The sequence below is a fragment of the Leuresthes tenuis genome, unplaced genomic scaffold, assembly GCF_036924035.1.
Source record: "Leuresthes tenuis unplaced genomic scaffold, fLeuTen1.0.hap1 SCAF_77, whole genome shotgun sequence".
NCBI lineage: Eukaryota > Metazoa > Chordata > Actinopteri > Atheriniformes > Atherinopsidae > Leuresthes > Leuresthes tenuis.
Genome location: NW_027325431.1, coordinates 180,546 through 203,960, shown reverse-complemented (window position 1 = coordinate 203,960; position 23,415 = coordinate 180,546). Strand labels below are relative to the sequence as shown.

Genomic DNA, 23,415 nt, shown 5'->3' with positions numbered 1-23,415 from the left:
TGTTTACAAATTATGGTTGGAAATTCAGACCTTGCAGCCTAAAATCTCCGCTCCCTCTTTTGATCATACATTGTGGGGCATTCGCACCTTGTCTTACCCGCGTTTTACAAACCATGGTCGGACTTTCACACCTTCTTGTAGCCGAACAACTCCGCTCCCGCTATTGATTGTGTACAGTCGGGTTTTTTAACCTTTTCTTACCCACTTTTTACCAACTACGGTCGGACATTCACACCTTCTTATGGCGGAACACCTCCGCTGCCTCTTTTGATGGTGTATGTTCGGGCATTTCAACCTTTTCTTACCCGCTTTTTACAAACTATGGTCGGACATTCACACCTACTTGCAGCCGAACACCTCGGCTTCCGCTTTTGATGGTGTATATTTTGGCAATCGAACCTTTTCTTACCCGCTTTTTACAAACCATGGTTGGACTTTCACACCTTCTTTTAGCCGAATAACTCCGCTCCCGCTATTGATTGTGTAGAGTCGGGTATTTTAACCTTTTCTTACCCGCTTTTTACCAACTATGGTCGGACATTCACACCTTCTTACAGCGGAACACCTCCGCTCCCTCTTTTGATGGTGTATGTTCTGGCATTCGAACCTTTTCTTACCGACTTTTTACAAACTATGCTCGGACATTCACACCTTCTTGCAGCGAAACACCTCCGCTCCCTCTTTTGATTGTGTATGTTCGGGCATTCAAACCTTTTCTTACCCGCCTTTTACAAACTATGGTCGGACATTCAAACCTTCTTGTGGCCGAACACATCCACTTCTGCTTTTTATGATGTATAGTTGGGCATTCACACCTTTTCTTACCCATTTTTCAGTAATTATTGGTGGACATTCAGACCTTCTTGCAGCTGAACACCTCTGCTCCCGCTTTTGATGGTGTATAGTCGGGCTTTCGAGGCTTTTCTTCAACGGTGTTTACAAATTATTGTTGGAAATTCAGACCTTGCAGCCGAACACCTCCGCTCCCTCTTTTGATCATACATTGTCGGGCATTCGCACCTTTTCTTAACCACTTTTTACAAAACATGGTTGGACTTTCACACTTTCTTGTAGCCGAACACATCCCTTCCCGCTATTGATTGTGTACAGTCGGGTATTTTAACCTTTTCTTACCCGCTTTTTACCAACTACGGTCGGACATTCACACCTTCTTATGGCGGAACACCTCCGCTCCCTCTTTTGATGGTGTAGGTTCGGGCATTCGAACCTTTTCTTACCCGCTTTTTACAAACTATGCTCGGACATTCAAACCTTCTTGTAGCCGAACACATCCAGTCCTGCTTTTGATGATGTATGGTTGGGCATTCGCACCTTTTTTTTTACCCATTTTTGAGGAATTATGGGTGGACATTCACACCTTCTTGCAGCTGAACACCTCCTCTCCCACTTATGATCATGTGCGGTTGGATATTCGAACATTTTTTTTCATGTTTTCTAGCAATTATTGATGGACATTCAGACCTTCTTGCAGCTGAACACCTCCGCTCCCGCTTTTGATGGTGTATAGTCGGGCTTCCGAGCCTTTTCTTCCCCGGTTTTTACAAATTATGGTTGGACATTTAGACCTTCTTGCAGCCGAAAACCTCCGTTCCCTCTTTTGATCATACATTGTCCGGCATTCGCAACTTTTCTTACCCGCTTTTTACAAACCATGGTCGGACTTTCACACCTTTTAGTAGCCAAACAACTCCGCTCCCGCTATTGATTGTGTACAGTCGGGTATTTTAACCTTTTCTTACCCGCTTTTTACCAATTATGGTGGGACATTCACACCTTCTTACAGCGGAACACCTCCGCTCCCTGTTTTGATCATTTATGGTCTGGCAATACTACCTTTTCTTACCCGTTTTTGAGTTATTATGGCTGGACATTCACAGCTTCTTGCAGCCGAACACCTCTTCTCCCTTTTTTGATGATGAATGGTCCGGCATTCTTACCTTTTCTAACACATTTTTCAGCAATTATTGTTGGTCATTCACACCTTTCTCATCAGCTTTTTACAAATTATGATCTGACATTCACACCTACTTGCAGCCGAACACCTCGGCTTCCGCTTTTGATGGTGTATATTTTGGCAATCGAACCTTTTCTTACCCGCTTTTTACAAACCATGGTCGGACTTTCATACCTTCTTTTAGCCGAACAACTCCGCTCCCGCTATTGATTGTGTAGAGTTGGGTATTTTAGCCTTTTCTTACCCGCTTTTTACCAACTATGGTCGGACATTCACACCTTCTTACAGCGGAACACCTCCGCTCCCTCTTTTGATGGTGTATGTTCTGGCATTCGAACCTTTTCTTACCCACTTTTTACAAACTATGCTCGGACATTCACACCTTCTTGCAGTGAAACACCTCCGCTCCCTCTTTTGATGGTGTATGTTCGGGCATTTGCACCTTTACTTACCCGCTTTTTACAAACTATGGTCGTACATTCAAACCTTGTAGCCGAAAACCTCCACTCCCTCTTTTGATCATACTTTGTCGGGCATTCGCACCTTTTCTTACCCGCTTTTTACAAACTATGCTCGGACATTCAAACCTTCTTGTATCCAAACACATCCACTCCTGCTTTTGTTGATGTATGGTTGGGCATTCGAACCTACTTGTTGCCCGCTTTTCATTAATTATGGGTGGACATTCACACCTTGTCACAGCCAAACACCTCCGCTCCCTCTTTTGATCATGTATGGTTGGACATTCGCACCTTTTCTCACCCGCTTTTTGCAAACTATGGTCGGCCATTCACAGCTTCCTCTCCACCATACTTGTATGGTGGGATATTCACACCCACTTGCATCCGAAGATCTCCGCCCCCACTTTTGTTGATATTTAGTCGGTCATTCACACCTTACCTGTTTTCTTGCCGCCAAACACCTCTGATCTCGCTTTTGATGATGTAAGATTGGGCATTCAGACCTTGCTTTTCCTGCTTTTCACCAACTATAGATGGACATTCACACCTTCTTGCAGCCGAACACTTCCGCTCCACCTTTTAGGTTTCTATCACACCTTTTTTTTCACCGCATTTTATAGATTATGGTTGGAAATTCTCAACCACTCATCCGAAGACCTCTCCTCCCGCTTTTGTTAATATATTTGAACTTTAGTCAGACATTCACACCTACTTGTAGCCGAACACCACCTCTCTAGCTTTTGATGAGGTATGGTCCGGGATTCTTACCGTTTCTAACACATTTTTCAGCAATTATGGTAGGATATTCACACCTTCTTGCAGCTGAACACCTCCTCTCCCACTTATGATCATGTGCGGATTGATTTTCGAAAATTTTCTTTCATGTTTTCTAGCAATTAATTATGGACATTTAGACCTTCTTGCAGCTGAACACCTCCGCTCCCGCTTTTGATCATACATTGTCAGGCATTCGCACCTTGTCTTACCCGCTTTTTACAAACTTTAGTCGAACATTCACACCTTTTTGCAGCCGAACAGTTTTTTGCAGCCGAATTTGGGCATTCACACCTTTTCATACCCACTTTTTACCAACTATGGTCGGACATTCACACCGTCTTACAGCGGAACACCTCCGCTCCCTCTTTTGATGGTGTATGCTCGGACATTCAAACCTTCTTGTAGCCGAACACATCCACTCCTGCTTTTGATGATGTATGGTATGGCATTCGAACCTACTTGTTGCCCGCTTTTCATTAATTATGGGTGGACATTCACACCTTGTCGCAGCCAAACACCCTGTTTCGATCATGTATGGTTGGACATTCGCACCTTTTCTCACCCGCTTTTTGCAAACTATGGTCGGCCATTCACAGCTTCCTCTCCACCATACTTGTATGGTGGGATATTCACACCCACTTGCATCCGAAGACCTCCGCCCCCACTTTTGTTGATATTTAGTCGGTCATTCGCACCTTACCCGCTTTTGGCAAACTATGGCCTTCTTGCAGCCAAAAACCTCTGATCTCGCTTTTGATGATGTAAGGTTGGGCATTCAGACCTTGCTTCACCTGCTTTTCACCAAATATAGTCGGACATTCACACCTTCTTGCAGCCGAACACTTCCGCTCCACCTTTTAGTTTTCTATGGGGCATTCACACCTTTATTTTCACCGCATTTTATAAAAACACCACAGGAACACCGTATTGAGGCTTTGTTCTGACCGCTCATTCGGTGTCGCGTTTCTTTCAAGCATTTCTCCTGGTTAGCCCGCACTCGGCTCGCTCCCAGAGCCGTGTTAAAGTCTACTTCGCATTCACTCTCTTTTCTCAGCAGACTAAAAGAAACTTCCATCCTGCACCGCTGTTAGCTTTTTCACAAGAGCAGAGGAGAGCGCACCGTTCCCAGCGGCACTGCAGTACCGGGTCGATGCTTGGAGTGAACGGAGCAAGCTCCTTTTTCAACTCCTATTGATAAAAATCCATTTAATATGTAGTCCTTGCATAGACATATCACATATTAAACTGATAAGTACAGATGGATTATGTGCAATTAGTAAAGAGAGTAGAGGACGATCTCTCTCGTTGGAAGTCCTTACCTATATCACTTATGGGGAGAGTTACAACCATTAAAATGATGATACTACCAAAAGTTAACTATTTGTTCTCAATGATCCCCATAAAACCATCTGCTACTTGGTTTAAGTCACTAGATTCATGCATCTCCAAATTTCTGTGGAAAAACAAACCACCACGTATTAGTTTAAAAACCCTACAGAAGACCAAGGACAGTGGTGGATTAGATTTACCTCATTTTCAGCACTATTCCTTAGCCAATAGGTTACAATATATATCAAAATGGTTTAAACCTTGTTGTTGTCACAGTTCCCAGAGACGTTGTAATCGTTGAGGATTCTATATTCAACCCCTCATTAGAGGCACGTGTTGCAGATTGATGACACTGAATCTTCTTCTCTGTTCATTGCTGGCATCATTCCCAGCATCGTAAGTGTTCGTGGCATTGTTAGCCTCTTCTTCTGGATCTTGATATCGAGCATCCTTTTGTATTTCTGGTTTGTAAGTCCTCTCTCTTCGTTCACCGGAGTCTTCGTCTCTTTGTCCTTGAGTTTGGTGATTTTTTCTTCTTTTGATGCCTTGACACAGTGTGACAGGTGATACCACATGGGAGATCCTTTAACTTGGACTGCTGTCCCTGTGCTGCGAAATGGCTGTGCTGCTCAAATGGTCTCTCCTTCATCATATACACAGTTATTTATACATCACCTTCCACCATGAAGCGTTGTCCCTTTTTGTTTCTCTCTTTGTTCTTAAAATGCTGTTATAAATGTCTAAACCAATCCATTAAACTAGATCATTTTGGCAGTAAAGCGATCTACAATGTGCTTGGTCGCAAAGCTGCTCATCTGTGGTAAACAGCTCTTCAGAAAGGCATTCTTCAATTGATTTCACTCATTTTATGTAATAATTTTGTGATTTCCTACAAAACTACACTTCTTCTCCCATCTGTCTGAGTATTTAATATTGTCTGGGTCCCGTTAAAACATGTATTTTTCCCATCTAATTCCTTGTTTGCTTTAAAACAAGTATTCCCCATTTTCTATCCCTTCAGTAGCCAACCAGTTTGTATGGAGTACACTGGAGCAACTTGACTGATCAGTAAAACACTGCTTTTGTTGTCACCGCAAGGCTTCCCCCGTCGGTTGTTTCACTGAGACACTACTGAGTAACTACAACTCAACACAGTTTATACACATAACATTCATATACATACTAACAAACAAACAAACAATAATTTATCGCAATTTTCTCATCTCTGTTTGAACGTACACCCAGGTAAATATTCCTGTAGTCTTCTCATACCGACTATGGACCCATTCATTGTTTAACTTCACTGTTTTGCAAATCCTAATTGAATATTACACATTGACATTGAACTTTACTGGATAAGCAGGTCTTCATTGCATTCAGCAGCCTATATGTGAGCATTTATGTGTAAGCTGTTCTTCTTTGCATTTATCAGCAGCAAGCAATTCTTCACTGCACATGCATATGTAAATAGTAAAACAATTCCAATGTGTTAGCGAAACCTTCTATATCACAGTGGTTTCTAAGGTCTATTTTAAGTTCTTTGCCATCAGTGAGATGACATTGTTTACAAAGTGTGTCAAATTATCACTGAAGATCTTTTCAGGAATTTCAAATCTAGAAATGAGTTATTTTACGCGTGATTTTGCTACTGAGAGTGCATCTGCTTGTGCACATGGAAATATTTCAGACCATTTGGTAAAAACCTCTGTTGTCACTGAGCAGAATCGTTTCCCTTAACATTAATTTAGTTCAATGAAATCTACAAAATAATGAAATAATGAAATCCAAACAAATATGTTGAAAAAGATACACTGGCTTAGGGAATTATCTTCGTTTTGGTCTTAGATTGCCCTGTGGAATGTATTTTGCACATATTTGACCTGCTAGACAAAACTTTATTCATTTATTTATTCTAAAAAATGTTTTTAATAATTAGTAAAACCATATGCTGTAAAAACCTGGTTCATTATTGCTTCCATCCCTCCTGTTGAGACATGACATGGTCCGTGGCTCAATACTGCAGCATATTTAAACAAATTCTTTGGCAGTATGGTTTTCCTTCCGGTCATTCATACGAGTCTATTGTAGATGGCAATTGAATAACATCTAATAATGCTAAAATATTTGTAGTTTATACATTTAGCTGTGGATGTCAACATACCTGTTTTCCCAATGCTGTGTTAACACATGTACAGTTGAGAAGGCATACTGACTGTCAGTGTAAACGTTAACAACCTTTTTGTTATTTAATTTACAAGCTTCAGTTAAAGCTACCAATTCGACTGCTTGAACAGAGTAATTTTTTGGTAGTGGTTGTTTTAAGAAAACTTCAGTTTCTGTTACTACTGCAAATCCTGTAGCATTTGTGCCATCAGGGTTTTTTTCCTTGATCTGTTGAATAAATATAGTTATTTCTGCATTTTCATAACGTATATCAGTTAAGTCTGGCCTGGGTAAAACACTGATGGTTATTTCTGGCTTTCCATCTGTGGGGTAGGTAGCAGTGTGGATGGATTAAGTGTAGCACATCTCTCGACAACAAGGTGTGGCTGTGAAAGAAGAACTGTTATGTAGGAGAGATGTCTGGTAAAGATATTTTGTTAAGTAACCATATCACAGCCACTGCATGAGGTACCTTAAGTGTTAATGGGTGAAATAACACCATTATTGTTGATGCCTGCACTGCCAATGGCTTCTGGCCATTGATTCAAAAGTACGATCTCGTCCCTTTTTCCCCTTTCAGTGGACACTGGCCCCTAATTACCGCAATTCAGCAGGGGGTCTTTCATTAGGAGTACTGGACTCCCCCGTGCACGGTTTCAGCTCCGACCCTGGACAGCGGAAAAAACGTTGAGATCTGGTTTGAGGACCCAATTGTTGAGAAAAGTCTCTCAATGAGACTCAGAGTTGCTGGAGTCAGTTAATGCAAAGGTTTAATCTTGCAGCAAGTTCAAGAATGTGTGTGTGTATGGGTGTATGTGTGCGAACGTGTGTGAGTTTGTGTGTGTGAGAGTTTAAAGAACCTGTAATCCACAGGCAGGCCTTAACTAGTATGGCACGGGTCCAGCCTGTCTCATCTTTTTTGGAAGGTCCAGCGCTCGGCCGTAACCCTTCTGTCTGTTTGGACTCTCACATACATTCGGTTAATCATAGAAAAACGAGAACAAAACTTTTTAGCCCCTTAAATTCATAAAACAGACATGGTGCAGTTATTTCCATTGTAGAAAATAAGAGTAATCACCACCATTCCTATAAATTCTGGATATTCTAACAATCTGAATCTTTTTTAAATGTTCGATGAAGCCCTTTGCTGTTCTGTTTAGAGACTCAGCTGATCATAAACCAAGTTTTGCTCTTGAACCAAGCTTCTAAACTCTTCACCTTTTTCATTTCTCAGTTAGTATTCACTTTAAAACTGATTAAGAGAAAAATTAAATGAATGCCTATCAACAAATGTGGGATCTAAACTCTAGTGCTTCCTCTAAAATAATTTCCTTTCTCAATTCAGAAATGTGTGTGTGTAAGTCACAACACCCGTGACACCAAAACGGCTTTCTTTTCTCTCTTTTCTCTACACTCTGCACTGTGAGCACACACAACAAATCAGAAAGGCTTTTTTCTCTCTTTTCTACATTATGGACTGTGGGGACACAAAACCGCTCTCTCTTTTTTTTTTTTTGATTGTGTGCCAGGGCGTTGTCTCACGTATTAGATTATGCTTAAGATACGAATGAGTTTATCAGTCACATCAGAATCCATATATACTGATCCTCCCGTAATAAAATGGTCGGATCTTATCAAACACACTTTGTTTCTTGTGACAAGTCAGCGAAACAGCGTATACACGTCAAGACACTGAATCAAGTTTGCCACAAGAACTCATAAGTTTGGCAGTATTGCTCTGCCGTCAGCAATCATACACCCATTTTATTTTCATGAGACATGTGCAGGCACCTGTTCATCTACTGTTCTATCACTATGAATTAGTTTATCTATTATCAATAAGGATACTTCTACAACTACTATCAAAGTATGTCCGGACTTCTTATGTTGTCAGTTGCTATATATGAATAAGTGGGTTGCTACTGAAAAGCATTAAGCATGTCACACAGCCCAAACATATAACATTTCAGGACACACCACACAGTTAACAACCACAGTGAAGCGTGTCAAAGCCCAAACATGTAACATTCAACAGGACACTTACACAACACATTCAAATCAAACAGTCAGACAACATACAAGAACCTATACCCCAGCCGGCATTGCTCCCTGCCTATTTTCCTACAACTCACTATGTGTGTGCACACCTTTATTCACAAACTCTTCAACTTATACTCTTTTACCGAAGCTGCTACAGCTCGATTGGCCAAATACCCTTAGATCCTATTTCGGTGAATTTGACATCTGCCTTGCATGTAACAGATTAGCGGTTTAGCAGTTTTAATTTAGTTTGAGTGAAGGAATTCATTTTATAGCAAAATCCGAAATCGTGAAGAACTCATGGAAGTAAGCTTATTCTCGGATTCCTGAATCTTTAGATTTGCTCTTTCTTTTACTGCAAAGTACAACGTTGAGCAGCACTAATGAGTTGTTTCTATTTTTGGCAGGCTTTACCTTTGCGGATGAAGCCCTTTCTGTCTGTGCAAAAGAAATCTTGTTACTGTGCAGAGTGACTTCTCTGAGTAGAGTCGCCTTACTTGTTGCGACTGTGCCAATGTTCGAAGCTGGAGTGCAAAGTTGTTGCTTGAATGGTGCTCGCTGGAGCGTGCGGTAGTGTAAAGTTATACCATTTAAAAGGGCTGAAGAGTGCTCAGTGCAGCGGGTGGGCCGAGGTGCAAAGTGACACTATGGCCATAAAAAGAACACCGCTACAAGTGCGCATTGTGCCAGGAAGGGCCCTCGGACGTGAACCAGTGGACAGTTATCGCTTCTCGGCCTTTTGGCTAAGATCAAGTGTAGTATCTGTTCTTATCAGTTTAATGTCTGATGTGTCCTCTATGCGAGGACTACATATTAAATGGATTTGTATCAATAGGAGTTGAAAAAGGAGCTTGCTCCGTTCACTCCAAGCATCGACCCGGTACTGTAGTGCCCCTGGGAACGGTGCGCTCTCCTCTGCTCTTGTGAAAAAGCAAACAGCGGTGCAGGATGGAGGTTTCAGGGAGCCCAAGATGAAACTTTCTTTTAGTCTGCTGAGAAAAGAGAGTGAATGCGAAGTAGACTTTAACACGGCTCTGGGAGCGAGCCGAGTGCGGGCTAACCAGGCGAATTGCTTGAAAGAAACGCGACACCGAATGAGCGGTCAGAACAAAACCTCAATACGGTGTTCCTGTGGTGTTTTTATAAAATGCGGTGAAAAAAAAGGTGTGAATGCCCCATAGAAAACTAAAAGGTGGAGCGGAAGTGTTCGGCTGCAAGAAGGTGTGAATGTCCGACTATATTTGGTGAAAAGCAGGTGAAGCAAGGTCTGAATGCCCAACCTTACATCATCAAAAGCGAGATCAGAGGTTTTTGGCTGCAAGAAGGCCATAGTTTGCCAAAAGTGGGTAAGGTGCGAATGACCGACTAAATATCAACAAAAGGGGGGGCGGAGGTCTTCGGATGCAAGTGGGTGTGAATATCCCACCATAGAAGTATGGTGGAGAGGAAGCTGTGAATGGCCGACCATAGTTTGCAAAAAGCGGGTGAGAAAAGGTGCGAATGTCCAACCATACATGATCAAAACAGGGAGCGGAGGTGTTTGGCTGCGACAAGGTGTGAATGTCCACCCATAATTAATGAAAAGCGGGCAACAAGTAGGTTCGAATGCCATACCATACATCATCAAAAGCAGGAGTGGATGTGTTCGGCTACAAGAAGGTTTGAATGTCCGAGCATAGTTTCTAAAAAGCTGGTAAGAAAAGGTTCGAATGCCTGAACATACATCATCAAAAGCAGGACTGGATGTGTTCGGCTACAAGAAGGTTTGAATGTCCGACCATAGTTGGTAAAAAGTGGGTATGAAAAGGTTCGAATGCCCAAGTTCGGCTGAAAAAAACTGTGTTCGGCTGCAAAAAGGTGTGAATGTTTGACTAAAGTTTGTAAGACAAGGTTCGAATGCCTGACAATGTATGATCAAAAGCGGGAGCGGAGGTGTTCAGCTGCAAGAAGGTCTAAATGTCCATCATTAATTGCTAGAAAACATGAAAGAAAATTTTCGAAAATCAATCTGCACATGATCATAAGTGGGAGAGGAGGTGTTCAGCTGCAAGAAGGTGTGAATGTCCTACCATAATTGCTGAAAAATGTGTTAGAAACGGTAAGAATTCCGGACCATACATCATCAAAAGCTAGAGAGGTGGTGTTCGGCTGCAAGTAGGTGTGAATGTCTGACTAAAGTTCAAATATATTAACAAAAGCGGGAGGAGAGGTCTTCGGATGAGTGGTTGAGAATTTCCAACCATAATCTATAAAATGCGGTGAAAAAAAAGGTGTGATAGAAACCTAAAAGGTGGAGCGGAAGTGTTCGGCTGCAAGAAGGTGTGAATGTCCGTCTATAGTTGGTGAAAAGCAGGAAAAGCAAGGTCTGAATGCCCAATCTTACATCATCAAAAGCGAGATCAGAGGTGTTTGGCTGCAAGAAAACGGGTAAGGTGTGAATGACCGACTAAATATCAACAAAAGTGGGGGCGGAGGTCTTCGGATGCAAGTGGGTGTGAATATCCCACCATACAAGTATGGTGGAGAGGAAGCTGTGAATGTCCGACCATGGTTTGTAAAACGCGGGTAAGACAAGGTGCGAATGTCCGACAATGTATGATCAAAAGAGGGAGCGGAGGTGTTCGGCTGCAAGGTCTGAATTTCCAACCATAATTTGTAAACACCGTTGAAGAAAAGCCTCGAAAGCCCGACTATACACCATCAAAAGCGGGAGCAGAGGTGTTCAGCTGCAAGAAGGTCTGAATGTCCACCAATAATTACTGAAAAATGGGTAAGAAGAGGTGTGAATGCCCAACTATACATCATCAAAAGCAGAAGTGGATGTGTTCGGCCACAAGAAGGTTTGAATGTCCGACCATAGTTTGTAAAAGGCGGGTAAGAAAAGGTTTGAATGCCCGAACATACACAATCAAAAGAGGGAGCGGAGGTGTTTCGCTGCAAGAAGGTGTGAATGTCCGAGCATAGTTTGTAAAAAGCGGGTAAGAAAAGGTTCGAATGCCCGAACATACACCATCAAAAGAGGGAGCGGAGGTGTTCCGCTGTAAGAAGGTGTGAATGTCCAACCATAGTTGGTAAAAAGTGGGTAAGAAAAGGTTAAAATACCCGACTCTACACAATCAATAGCGGGAGCGGAGTTGTTCGGCTAAAAGAAGGTGTGAAAGTCCGACCATGGTTTGTAAAAAGCGGGTAAGAAAAGGTTCGAATGCAAAAATATACACCATCAAAAGCGGAAGCCGAGGTGTTCGGCTGCAAGTAGGTCTGAATGTCCACCCATAATTAATGAAAAGCGGGCAACAAGTAGGTTCGAATGCCCAACCATACATCAACAAAAGCAGGAGTGGATGTGTTTGGCTACAAGAAGGTTTGAATGTCCAACCATAGTTTGTAAAAAGCGGGCAAGAAAAGGTGCGAATGCCCGAAAATACACCATCAAAAGAGGGAGCGGAGGTGTTCCGCTGTAAGATGGTGCGAATGTCCGACCATAGTTGGTAAAAAGCGGGTAAGAAAAGGTTCGAATGCCCGAATATATACCATCATAAGCGGAAGCGGAGGTGTTCGGCTGCAAGAAGGTGTGAACGTCCGACCAAAGTTTGTAAAAAGCAGTTAAGAAAAGGTTTGAATATCCAACCAAACATAATCAAAAGTGGGAGCAGAGCTGTTCGACTGCAAGTAGGTGTGAATTTCCACCCATAATTCCTGAAAAATGGGTAAGAAAAGGTGCGAATGCCCAACCATACATCATCAAAAGAAGAAGTGGATGTGTTCTGCTACAAGAAGGTTTGAATGTCCGACCATAGCTTGTAAAAAGTGGGTAAGAAAAAGTTCGAATGCTCGAACATACACCATCAAATTTGGGAGCGGAGGTGTTCCGCTGTAAGACGGTGTGAATGTCCGACCATAATTGGTAAAAAGCGGGTAAGAAAAGGTTAAAATACCCGACTGTACACAATCAATAGCGGGAGCGGAGTTGTTCGGCTACAAGAAGGTGTGAAAGTCCGACCATGGTTTGTAAAACGCGGGTAAGACAAGGTGCGAATGCCCGACAATGTATGATCAAAAGAGGGAGCGGAGGTGTTCGGCTGCAAGGTCTGAATTTCCAACCATAATTTGTAAACACCGTTGAAGAAAAGCCTCGAAAGCCCGACTATACACCATCAAAAGCGGGAGCAGAGGTGTTCAGCTGCAAGAAGGTCTGAATGTCCACCAATAATTACTGAGAAATGGGTAAGAAAAGGTGTGAATGCCCAACTATACATCATCACAAGCAGAAGTGGATGTGTTCGGCCACAAGAAGGTTTGAATGTCCGACCATAGTTTGTAAAAGGCGGGTAAGAAAAGGTTTGAATGCCCGAACATACACAATCAAAAGAGGGAGCGGAGGTGTTTCGCTGCAAGAAGGTGTGAATGTCCGAGCATAGTTTGTAAAAAGTGGGTAAGAAAAGGTTCGAATGCCAGAACATACACCATCAAAAGAGGGAGCGGAGGTTTTCCGCTGTAAGAAGGTGTGAATGTCCGACCATAGTTGGTAAAAAGCGGGTAAGAAAAGGTTAAAATACCCGACTCTACACAATCAATAGCGGGAGCGGAGTTGTTCGGCTAAAAGAAGGTGTGAAAGTCCGACCATGGTTTGTAAAAAGCGGGTAAGAAAAGGTTCGAATGCAAAAATACACACCATCAAAAGCGGAAGCCGAGGTGTTCGGCTGCAAGTAGGTGTGAATGTCCACCCATAATTAATGAAAAGCGGGCAACAAGTAGGTTCGAATGCCCAACCATACATCAACAAAAGCAGGAGTGGATGTGTTTGGCTACAAGAAGGTTTGAATGTCCGAGCATAGTTTGTAAAAAGCGGGTAAGAAAAGGTGCGAATGCCCGACAATGTATGATCAAAAGAGGGAGTGGAGGTTTTCGGCTACAAGAAGGTTTGAATGTCCAACCATAGTTTGTAAAAAGCGGGTAAGAAAAGGTGCGAATGCCCGAAAATACACCATCAAAAGAGGGAGCGGAGGTGTTCCGCTGTAAGATGGTGCGAATGTCCGACCATAGTTGGTAAAAAGCGGGTAAGAAAAGGTTCGAATGCCCGAATATATACCATCATAAGCGGAAGCGGAGGTGTTCGGCTGCAAGAAGGTGTGAACGTCCGACCAAAGTTTGTAAAAAGCAGTTAAGAAAAGGTTCGAATATCCAACCAAACATAATCAAAAGTGGGAGCAGAGCTGTTCGACTGCAAGTAGGTGTGAATTTCCACCCATAATTCCTGAAAAATGGGTAAGAAAAGGTGCGAATGCCCAACCATACATCATCAAAAGAAGAAGTGGATGTGTTCTGCTACAAGAAGGTTTGAATGTCCGACCATAGCTTGTAAAAAGTGGGTAAGAAAAAGTTCGAATGCTCGAACATACACCATCAAATTTGGGAGCGGAGGTGTTCCGCTGTAAGACGGTGTGAATGTCCGACCATAATTGGTAAAAAGCGGGTAAGAAAAGGTTAAAATACCCGACTGTACACAATCAATAGCGGGAGCGGAGTTGTTCGGCTACAAGAAGGTGTGAAAGTCCGACCATGGTTTGTAAAACGCGGGTAAGACAAGGTGCGAATGCCCGACAATGTATGATCAAAAGAGGGAGCGGAGGTTTTCGGCTGCAAGGTCTGAATTTCCAACCATAATTTGTAAACACCGTTGAAGAAAAGCCTCGAAAGCCCGACTATACACCATCAAAAGCGGGAGCAGAGGTGTTCAGCTGCAAGAAGGTCTGAATGTCCACCAATAATTACTGAGAAATGGGTAAGAAAAGGTGTGAATGCCCAACCATACATCATCAAAAGAAGAAGTGGATGTGTTCTGCTACAAGAAGGTTTGAATGTCCGACCATAGCTTGTAAAAAGTGGGTAAGAAAAAGTTCGAATGCTCGAACATACACCATCAAATTTGGGAGCGGAGATGTTCCGCTGTAAGACGGTGTGAATGTCCGACCATAATTGGTAAAAAGCGGGTAAGAAAAGGTTAAAATACCCGACTGTACACAATCAATAGCGGGAGCGGAGTTGTTCGGCTACAAGAAGGTGTGAAAGTCCGACCATGGTTTGTAAAACGCGGGTAAGACAAGGTGCGAATGCCCACAGTGAAGCGTGTCAAAGCCCAAACATGTAACATTCAACAGGACACTTACACAACACATTCAAATCAAACAGTCAGACAACATACAAGAACATATACCCCAGCCGGGTAGGAAGGTCCAGCGCTCGGCCGTAACCCTTCTGTCTGTTTGGACTCTCACATACATTCGGTTAATCATAGAAAAACGAGAACAAAACTTTTTAGCCCCTTAAATTCATAAAACAGATAGTCTGAGACGATAGGACTGCTTTTTAGTTTTTATTTGAATAAAAGAGGGTTTCCCGGTTGTGTCATTAGTGAGACAGAGATTTCATGGGTAAGTGAAACTTTTGAAGCAGTCCGAAGAAGTGTGAAGTACTCCGAAGAAGTGTGAGTACAGATTAAGGTCCTCATTGGAGACGTCCTTTGAGTGAAGGAATATATTTCCCCATTCCAAGTCTGAGAATGGGAAACAGTAGGTCTCAGACTTTTGACCCTACCGGGGGACCTAAGCATGATGAAATGAAAAAGACATATGGTCCAGAGGTTTTCCACCAGAAGGTTCTTTTAGTATGTTAGAAATAAGAAAATTAGAAGAAAAGTTTTGCAAATATGAGAAAGAGATGAAGCAAAAAAAAAGAAAATTAAGTTTAAATAAGAAGTAAGAAAGGTATAGAATTTTGGAAAAAATAAAGTGTATTAAGAGAAAGAAAGGAAAATGTTAAACAAATGCCATGACGGAATGATGATAATAATTTAGTATTAGCTGTGCCGGATCCAGACCTGGACTCCTGCCCTCCACAACGCCTGCAACAACAACAGCCAGCCCTGCCACAAGCCTCTGGCTCTCGGGAAGAAGGGACTTCTTCCATCCTCCCTCGGGAAGAAATTCCATCATTCTCACAACATCAGCTACATAGGTCTGATGATGAGGAAAAGGAAGACGTTTGGTTCTCCAGCGTACCTGCCCAAGAACTTTTAACGCAAGTGACAAAAATCCTTTACCCACAATCTGGACTTCAGAGATCTAAACGTGAGAAAAAACAAAACCAGATTCAAACCATGCCTATGGTTAAAGTTGCAGTTCCCACTGGACCATTACTGGTTTATCGACCCTGGACTGAGACTGACATCATGGAAGCATAACAATGCTTACCAGATCCAGAGATTTCTGGACCCCATTTTGCTGACGAGTTGCGAGATTTCTGCGCACAATTCTGCCCGACTGGGGTTGAATTGCGTCGCATATTGGCAAAAAAGTTCAAACCGTCCGACCTCTGCAAAATAGAGGCCAGTATGCTACAACTGGATTTGCGACCTACCAACAGTGAACGAGGACATAATGATAACGCTCAATATGAAGCAGCCAACCAAAGACTGTGTCAAGCCATCACCACTCAATTTCCAACCAAAATCAATATGTCCCACATTTACACCTGCAAACAGAAACCCGGTGAAGGGACTGATGATTTTGTACACCGCATCCTTGAGGAAGTCAGCAAGCACAGCGGTCATCAGAGACCAAGGGATTTGGGTAATGAATCAGGACCATGGGAGAGTATTGCATGCAATGCAATAATTAAAGGCCTCATGCCAGATGTCGCCACTGAAGTAAAGAACATTTACGTGGGATGGTGTGAGGGTCCTCGTTTGGCTGACGTTCGCCGATATGCTCGCCATGCTCATAACCAAGTTGAGACGCGTAAGACAACCAAAAGGGACAAGTGTGAAAAGGAGCTGCATTTGGCAGCCATGACCATGTATTACGCAGTTGGTGTAAACAGAGGACGAGGCCGAAGTCGAAGACGTGGATGTGTGGGATCAGAGCTATGATCCGAATATTTGTTTTTACTGTGGCCAGACTGGACACTGGAAGAAGGACTGTCCACAGCTGAAAAGTGATGAAATTGGGCAAAAGGCTGACTGAGGGTGGGAGGCAGGTTCTGGACGTCACGCGGCAGCGGAGCCTCCACTAATGGGTGATAGCACAAACACACTCACACATTTTTCCTGCTCTGTGTAGTGAAGAAACGCTTGCCGACTGTGATTCACGTAGTAAAGTTTTGCATGCTATTTCCGTCCTAGAGCAAAGATATTTCTCTCAGATTATGGGAACTTATGTTCATCAGTAGTGACGTCAGGGGAGTTTTATTGTCCTCCAAAGTTAAGTGGAAACCACGTTTACTCTATGTCTGCCTCAGGCCAGGTTGTGAAGGAGAAAATGACAATGCCCATTGCGTGTTGTCACTCCCGATGAGCTCTCCTTCAAACACTCATTTTTGTTATCAGAGTTGTGTCCCATTAACCTGATGGGCTGTGATCTCATGTGTAAATTAGGCATTATTTTAACTTCTACACCAGAGGGTGTTAAGGTTATGTTACAGCCTGACAAAGTTTTCACAGCAGTGCAGTTTGATTCATCGGCACTTACATATGCTTATGAGTGGAAACTTCCCAGCTCTCCTTTTTCACAACAACTAGTGGAAGAAGCAAAAGTGTTAGTTTCACCCCTTTCTGATTTCATGCAACCTACTGATTTGCACTGCACATCACACATTTCTTTGGGGCCTGACAATGACTATGAGAAGAAGTGAAAAAATATGTGCGCCTACTTTATTGGCTGTGTCGCTCACTCCAGAGCACTTCGATTTTTTTAATGTTTGTGGTACTCGCCCTCACATTTCCTTGGCCAAACGTACACACTGGCAGTGACAAGGTGTGGGAGAGTTTGTTGCTACATGTCAGAAATAAATGGAGTGGACTGTTTCACCTGCTGATCCAAATTTGATGTTTTCTGAACGATTGTCAGCATACAAAAAAACATTTTTGAGTACAATGCATTGTCAAAGAACTGTGGACTTAATTCCTACCACAGAATCACATTTTGAAGCATGTTTTTTATCTGAAACAGATTTGTCTTCGATACCCATGTTGGCTGAAGTGCCCAATGATCTTTGGGCTAAGAGCAAATATGATGTGGGGTTGATAAAAGGCTGTGAACCAGTAATTGTCACCCCTAAATCAGACTTTTGTCCATGTAAAAAACAGTACCCTTTTAAGCCTGAAGCAATTAAAGGGATTAAACCTGTTTTTCAATCTTTTCAGAAAACAGGCGTTATTGTTCCTTTTGAAAATTCACCTGTGCTTACTCCATTGTTTCCTGTTAAAAAGATTAAAGATGCTGGCCAGCCAGATGAATGGCGTTTTGTACAGGACCTCCAAGCGGTGAATGCTGCAGTTCAGCCACATGCTCCTACTGTGCCCAACCCACACACTATTTTGTCTCAAATTACATCAGATGCACAGTTTTTCTCAGTGGTTGACTTGTCGCCAGTGCACCCTGATAGCCCATTTTGGTTTGCTTTTTAGTTTGAAGGGAGATCTTGGACTTTTACCCGGTTATGCCAGGGGTACTGTGAAAGTCCCACTATTTACAATGCTGCCCTCAAAGCTAGTCTGGATTAACTTCAATCAACCACAGGCTCTGCTCTTTTGCAGTATGTGGATGACATCCTTTTATGTGGTCCATCTAAACAACAGTGTGAAAAAGACAGTGAATCTGTTGAAACATCTTCCTTCTTATGGCCATAAAGCCAGCCTTTCTAAGTTACAGTTTGTACAGGACGAAGTCACCTTTTTGGGTCATGTGATTTCTAAGGATGGGCGCTCACTTTCTCCTAAACGTGTTGCTGCAGTTCAGATCATTCCTAAACCGGTTACTAAAAAACAGCTTATGTCATTCTTAGGTATAACATCTTACTGCAGGAACTTTATTCCTAACTACTCTTTTCTCGAAGCTCTCTTAGGTGCTCTTATCCATGGTAAAGGCAGCTGCAGTTCTGACATGCAGCTCCAGTCAGCTGATCGTGTTCCATGGACTCCTGAGGCTGAATCAGCCTTTAGTGAGCTTAAGCTGGCTCTTCAAACAGCACCAACACTTGGCATTCCAGATCCTCATAAACCTTTCATACAGGCAGTTGATGAGAAGCATGGTTGTATGACATCTGTTCTTATGCAGGAACATGGGGCAGGCAAAGGCCAGTGGCTCATTTCTCAGCAAAACTGGACTCTGTGGCTGCAGGCCTGCCTGGTTGTCTTCGTGCTGTTGCAGCTGCAGAGAAAGCTGTCCTGGCCTCCCAAGATATTGTGGGCTACGCTAATTTGACTGTTTTGGTTCCTCATACTGTTGCCATTATTCTTCTCGAGCAGAAAACTTCACATCTTTCAACTGCTTGTTGGCTCAGATACACCTCTGTGCTCTGTGATATGCCAAATGTCACTGTTAAACGTTGTACTGTTCTGAATCCTGCTACTTTGCTTCCGACTCCTGAGGATGGGGAGCCTCATGACTGTGAAGCTGTTTTGGAACAAGTTTGTACACCCCGACCTGATCTTTTAGAGACTCCTCTTCCAAACTCTGACATGATTCTTTTTGTAGATGGATCAGCTTTGCGTGATCCAGCCACAGGTACTAACTGTGTTTGGTTTGCAGTATGTTCTTCACATGACACTTTGTTGTCTGGTTCTCTTCCTAAACATTTCTCCGCTCAAACTACTGAGCTTATTGCACTTACTGAAGCTTGTAAGTTGGCAGCTGGTAAGTCTGTCACTATTTACACAGATTCCAGATATGCTTTTGGTGTTGTTCATGACTTTGGTGCGCTGTGGAAACACAGGCATTTCCTTAAATCAGATGGTAAAACTATTCTGAACTCCAAGCAGGTTTCTGATCTTCTTGATGCGATCCTTTTGCCTACAGCAATCTCGGTCTGTAAGTGTGCGGCTCACACTAACTCAGACGATCCTGTTGCTTGTGGCAATGCCAGAGCTGATGCTGCAGCTAAGCAGGCAGCTAATTTTTTTCCTGTTTTCGCTTCCCTCTCTTTGCAGGCAGAAGACTCCCTCACAGATCTCCATGCTTTGCAAACTTTTGCCTCTGCAGATGAAATTTGGTCCTCTGGACGCATTTGGTCCTCTGTGGGTGCAACTCATACGGATGGTGTTTGGATGGGACCTGAGGGTAAACCCTGTCTACCTAAACATTTTTTTCCTCATTTTTCAAAATTGACACATGGGTTGAACCATGTGTCAAAAGGAGGGATGCTGAATGCACTCACTGCTCAGTGGTTCACAAAAGGGTTCAGTTCATATGCGCAAAAATACTGTCAGTCATGTATGGTTTGTGCCACACATAATGTAGGAAAGGCATTACACACATCGCAAGTTGCACACCCTCCACCAGAGAAACCTTTTGAACATTTGATGATGGATTTTGTTGAACTCACACCAGCTGAAGGAAAGAAATATGCACTAGTAATAGTGGACGTGTTTAGTAAATGGGTTGAAGTTTTCCCTGCAAAACATGCAAACAGTAATGCAGTGACTAAAGCACTGCTAAACAGAAATCATTCCTAGATGGGGCATTCCAGAGAAGATCAGCAGTGATAATGGCACACATTTTGTAAACACTGCATTGACTGAGGTTGGTAAATTCCTGGGAATAAGCTTGCGCACACATTGTGCTTATCATCCACAGAGTGGAGGTGCTGTGGAAAGAGAAAATGGTACATTAAAGTCCAAGTTAGCCAAATGTTGTGAAGAAACAGGTCTGCCATGGACAAAAGCATTACCTATTGTGCTTACCTACATGAGAATGAGAATCAGAGCTCAAGTGAATCTCAGCCCATTTGAAATTTTATTTGGCAGACCTCCTAACCTGGGATTGGGACCTGTAACCAGACCCCTCCCTTCCACAACTGTTTGTGATGATGCTATGTTTTCTTACTGTCGAAACATTTCCACTGTTCTATCTCAAGTTTCACAGGCAGTAAAAGCAGCCCTTCCAGCCACAGAAAACACACCACTCCAACCAGATGACAGGTGGTGAAGGAACTTCACATTGGAAGCACAAACGTTGGCAAGGCCCGTTCCAGGTGCTACTGGTCACTCACACAGCTGTTAAAGTTGCAGAGAGAGCAACCTGGATTCATGCCAGTCACTGTAAGAAGGTACCAGAACCAGTAGATGACTTCCACCCTGACATACATCAGCCTAACCAACACGCCCGGAAGGACAAAGATAAGAGTCAGCAGTAAAAGCTGTACTCCACCGGTGTGTTAAGTGCTAGTAACCTCTGACACCGAAGATTGAAACATCCTTACTGAGACCAGCGATGAAGATGATCATACACATGCTGTGAACCATGGAAGAAACTGTTTGTTGTTTGTATTTTCTTATTTGTAACCAGCATGTGCACATTGTATCTTGATTTCACAGGAAGCAATAATACAGGGCTGCCGTATTTCCCCACGACCCGAGAGACCACCAGACGCCCGAAGCCACACAGCCCCCCCCAGCACACACCCAACCGCCCAGAGCGACGGGACAGCAACCCACCACCACCACTATGTGATCAAGCTAATCAGAAGGGACCAGAGAGAATTAAATTCAGCCAATTGATGTTTTGAGGAAGCAGACATTGTTTCCATGCTAATATAATCTAAAAGAAAATTTCTAAACTGGTTAATACACAGATTGTTCTTCGCTTTCCAGTTCATGAGAATAGTTTTCTTTGCTATACATAACACTGTGAGGATCATGTGTGCTAAGCTAAATTCCACATTGATGTTGTCTAAGTCACCCAGTATGCACAGTGTGGGGCATGCAGGAATGGTACACTTTAGTCATGTTGATAGGTCCGCACAGACTTCAAGCCAGAACTTCTGGACAGGCGCACAAAACCACAAAGCGTGTGCATAATCATCAGGTGTGTTATCTGTGCAATGTGAGCAGATGTTTGAGTGTGTTAAACCCATCCTGAACATCCTTTGTCCTGTATAGTGTGTTCTATGAAGAATTTTGTATTGTATGAGCTGTAAATTAGGATTTCGAGTCATTCTGAAGGTGTTCAAACATATATGTGGCCAGAAGCTATGACTAGAACTGATGGATAAATCTGCCTCCCATTTTGAGGACGGTAGAGACATTGTGTCATCTATCTTAGACAATAATTTATATATTTTTGATAGTAGTTTTGGGGTGCAGATGCTTAGAAATTCTACTACCCTAATCGGGAGTTGTAAGTCTGGTTGGTGGAGGATATATTTCTTTTTTATTATAGACTTAAGTTGTTGATATTCTAGGAATTTATTGCTGCCTATCTCATGTTGTGATATGAGCTCATAAAATAAAATAAAATGTCCATTTTGGATTATATGTTCCAGATGTTTGATTCCTTTGATCTTCCACAGAGTAAAGTTTAGCATTTTTTTGTTTTGCAGGATGTCAGGATTGTTCCAGATGGGTGTAAGCTTACACGGGACAAGTGAAGACTATGTTATTTTAAGAAATTCCCACCAGGCTGTCAGAGAGGTGCTGATGTTAATGCTTTTGAAACATTTGTGATTTTTTACGTTTTGACTAATAAGTGGCAGGTCAGAGATTTCCAGATTATCACACAATGCTTGTTCTATATTTATCCATGGTTCATCTATTGGGCTAGGTTTAAACCATTTTGATATATACTGTAACCTATTGGCTAAGGAATAGTGCTGAAAATTAGGTAAATCTAATCCACCCTGTCCTTGGTCTTCTGTAGGGTTTTTAAACTAATACGTGGTGGTTTGTTTTTCCACAGAAATTTGGAGATGCATGAACCTAGTGACTTAAACCAAGTAGCATGTAAGATGGTGCGAATGTCCGACCATAGTTGGTAAAAAGCGGGTAAGAAAAGGTTCGAATGGTTTCCACGAGTTCTACACAAAGAAAAAGTTCGAATGGCCAACCATACATCATCAAAAGCAGGACTGGATGTGTTCGGCTACAAGGTTTGAATGTCCGAGCATAGTTTGTTAAAAGCGGGTAAGAAAAGGTTCGAATGCCCGAACATACACCATCAAAAGAGGGAGCGGAGGTGTTCAGCCATAAGAAGGTGTGAATGTCCGACCATAGTTGGTAAAAAGTGGGTATGAAAAGGTTCGAATATCCAACCAAACATAATCAAATGCGGGAGCGGAGGTGTTCGGCTGTGAGTAGGTGTGAATGTCCGACCATACTTGCTGAAAAATATGACAAAGCAGTTTTCACTTGGTTTGAGTGAAGGATTTCCTAAAGGTTTAGTGTTGTTCTTTGGTATACTGCAAAGTAATACTTTCTATTTTGTTGAAACCGATTAAGTTAAAACTGCTTTGTCCTTCATATTTATCCATGTCATAATAGCTTTAAACAAAAAAGAACGTTGTACTTTGCAGGATAGGAAAGAACAACACTAAACCTTTAGGAATCCGAGAATAATCTTCTTTTCACGAGTTCTACACAATTTCGGATTTTGATATAAAATGAATTCCTTCACTCAAACCAAGTTAAAACTGCTTTGTCCTTCATATTTATTCATGTCTAAATAGCTTTAAACAAAAAAGAACGTTGTACTTTGCAGGATAGGAAAGAACAACTCTAAACCTTTTCAGGAATCCGAGAATAAGCGTCGATTGACGAGTTCTACACAATTTCGGATTTTGATATAAAATGAATTCGTTCACTCAAACCAAGTTAAAACTGCTTTTGTCCTTCATATTTAT

At 42.5% G+C, this 23,415-nt stretch overlaps 1 non-coding gene and 1 pseudogene across 1 annotated transcript; one reads left to right on the top strand and one right to left on the bottom strand.

The window, feature by feature from the left end:
- Positions 1 to 4,322: 4,322 nt before the first annotated feature.
- On the bottom strand, positions 4,323 to 4,499 carry LOC140286206 (U2 spliceosomal RNA; annotated as a pseudogene).
- A 4,969-nt stretch (positions 4,500 to 9,468) lies between these two features.
- LOC140286222 (U2 spliceosomal RNA) lies at positions 9,469 to 9,659 on the top strand. The gene has a single exon (XR_011911084.1). It is a non-coding gene; the product is annotated as a U2 spliceosomal RNA (small nuclear RNA).
- The last annotated feature ends 13,756 nt before the right edge of the window (positions 9,660 to 23,415 follow it).